Below are 3,210 nucleotides of genomic sequence, written 5' to 3' on the forward strand. Positions count from 1 at the left end.
TGCCCCAACAGCTCTACCACCCAACCCCAATTACAAATCTCTATATTCTACCTTTCTTAGTCATCCTGCCCATGATTTATCTCATTCAATGGTAAAAATGTAGAAATCTGGACTAAGTCCAGTTGTCTCTGTTTCTCATTCAGAGATTTTTGTGACCCACAGATCAGTACCTTTAGATATCAGGAAAGATCTTTGTCTCAGGTAACTGTCATGTTAATGCTTTTGCCAGTCTCAGTAGTGTTGAGTGATCAAAAGAGTGTTGCACAATGGTACCTACCAAGTGAATGCCATGTGGATTAGAATACTTCCTATTCTAAACCAATATAAGCACATACATATGCCATATTTCCACGCTTTATCACAAACCCACATGTTGTGTCTTATGTTCGTTTTATGTTGGATTCTAGGTGAATACACTCACTTCTCACTTATCGGCATGATTAGGTTCCAAAGACCAGGCCATTATTCAAAACTATGCCCCATCTTCAAGGCTGATATCCTCTGGTCACCCATCACCTATTGGGCACCCCTGGCACATCTCAAGATGCTCAAGGCATGGAAGGTCACCCTTCCATATCATACATTACTTACCACTCTGGAGCCTGCAGGGGTTGGAGGTGGTAGTAGTGGTGGCCAGGTGTTGCCTGCCATCTGCAGCCTCCCAATGCCTGCCCTGGATGGGGACCGCCCTCATCATCCATCCCAGCCCTGCAGCTCCACGAGTCCCCCTTTCTGCCTACCCCCAACAACCTCCCCAGCACTTTCAGTCCTTTGCCAGGCTTCCCCTGCCCATGTGCAACCTCACATTATAACACTATCACTTCATACTCTCTGTGGCTGTACTGAAACGTTGTAACAAATGGGGAAGGTGGCCCATAGCTTGTCTGCTGCTGTCCTCCTGTGGCCTGGTCATTACCAGGGACTCCAGTATATCATTTGGGGTGGCCCCAGGCCCAGCAACAGCTTCTCCTATGGGAGGCCTGGACCACCAAAAGCACCAAATGAGAATTTTTCCAGTTGTCATAAATGCAAACTGTCAGATATTGAGATTGTTGATAAAGCAGGAGTAGGAGTAGATCTGTCAGAGAAATTATCTCAATATTTTACATTGTAGTCTGAATTTGAATCACTTCATCAAAGGAAAGATTGTGTTGGGTGAGTTGATTTTCTCTTTAGTTTCATTTACAAATAACTATAAAATGGCTCCACCATGTGGCCAAATTGTGCACATTGTTCATAGGAATCCAACAGTGCAACAAATAGTGAATCAGATCATTAGTGTCCTTCATTAATTTATTCAAAAAATACTTGTTGAGAGCCTACTATGTGTACTCTGCATTCAGCATATAATGAACAAAACAAAAGCAATCTCTGCTACCTTGGATTTCATATTCATCATTTCTCTGAATAAATAAACTATACTAAAATGAATAAAATGCACATCTTATCAATTATTTTACTTGACTATATATAAGGAGTTCTGGTAGCATAGTGCCTAAGGCACTTGACTGCTAACCAGGAGGCTGGCGGTTCAAACCCACCAGCCATTCCTCGGAAGGAAGGTTGGGCAATCCTACTTCTGTAGTGATAACTGCCTCGGAAACCCAAGGAGGGGTTGCTAGGAGTTGGGGCTGACTCGATGGCAAATAACAACAACAAAAAGTATATATATATATATAATATATATATATATATATACAAAAATCATATATATATATATACATATAAAGGCACAGATCTTTCTTGCTACCCAGAGAGGAGTACACACAGTGTTGTCCTGGGTTTCTGTCCTAACTTAACAGGAAACTTTCACAACGTCCAAAGCCCTTGATGTCCCACATATAAAGGAAGAGGATTTTCTCTGACTTGCAGCAGGGCCCCACTTAAGTAGCACCAACTTTGACTTCCAAATGGAACAGTACATCTACAAAAGTAAAAGTGATGATATCTGCATCATAAACTTGAGTACATATGGGCGAGGCTTCTGCTTGTGGCTCGTGTGATGATTGTTGCTGTTGAAAACCCGGTTGATGCCAGTGTCATATCCCCCAGGAATACTGGCCAGCAGGCCCTGCTGAAGTTTGCTGCTGCCAATGGAGCCACTCCTATTGCTGGGCACTCCACTCCTGGAAACTTCAGTAACCAAATCCAAGTAGCTTTCTGGGTATCATATCTTCTAGTTGTTATTAACCCCAAGCTGACAGCCAGGCATTCACAGAGGCATCTGATGCTAACTTGCCCACCATTGTTCTGTGTCACACAGAGGCTCCTCTGTACTGTGTGGACATTGTCATGCCATACAAGAATAAAGGAGTTCACTCAGTGATATGATGTGGTAGATGCTGGCCAAGAAGTTCTGCACGTGCATGGCACTATCTCCAGTGAGCACGCAGGGAAGGTCATGCTTGATCTCTGCTTCTACAGAGATCCTGAAGCATTTGTAAAGGAAAAGCAGGCCACTGTTTAAAGATCTGTGACCAAGGAAGAATTTCAAGGTGAATGGTCAGCTCTAGCTCTTCAATTAACTACCCAGCACGAGGTCACAGACTGGTCTGAAGGTGGTCAAGTGCCTTTATGCCTATTCAGCAGTTCCCTACTGAAGACTGGAGCATTCACCCTGCAACTGAAGATGCCTGCAGCCCCATCATTCAGGCCACTGAGTGGGTAGGAACCACCACTGAGTGGTCTTAAGTTGTTCTTCCACAGTGTCTTAGAAAATGGAAATAAAGTAGACAGAAAATAAATATTAGTTTCTGAAAAAAAAAAAAAAAAAAAAGCACCATATAGGTTTTAGCTCTGGATCTGTTAATGACCAATACTGTGCAAACACTTTCTTTCCTTCTCTGGGACTCTAGGACTCAGTTTTCTAGGCTGGTGCAGATTAAGGCTTCTAATTCTGATAATATAAAACAATGAGAAGATTCTTCTCAGATAAAGAAAAAATACATATACAAACACATTGCAAATTTTGCCTGCAAAATTATCATCATTAGTCTCTATGGGGCTACACAAATGTAAAATTAAGACTAGTTGAATTATGTAAGTTCTCATTTTCCTTCTGTAGTCCTTGAATGGTGCAAATGGTCAATGTGGTTGACTCTAACTGAAAGGTTGGAAGTTTGAATCCACTAAGAGGTGCCTAGGAAGAAAATCCTGGCAAACTACTTGAAAATCAGCTATAGAAAATTATAGAATACACTTCTACTTTGA

At 42.0% G+C, this 3,210-nt stretch overlaps 1 pseudogene; it reads left to right on the forward strand.

Annotated features, from left to right (window-relative positions):
- Window positions 1–859: 859 nt before the first annotated feature.
- On the forward strand, window positions 860–2,691 carry LOC103192953 (annotated as a pseudogene).
- The last annotated feature ends 519 nt before the right edge of the window (window positions 2,692–3,210 follow it).

This window comes from Orycteropus afer, unplaced genomic scaffold (assembly GCF_000298275.1).
Source record: "Orycteropus afer afer isolate SDZICR_OR568_19922 unplaced genomic scaffold, OryAfe1.0 scaffold00032, whole genome shotgun sequence".
Taxonomy (NCBI): Eukaryota; Metazoa; Chordata; class Mammalia; order Tubulidentata; family Orycteropodidae; genus Orycteropus; species Orycteropus afer.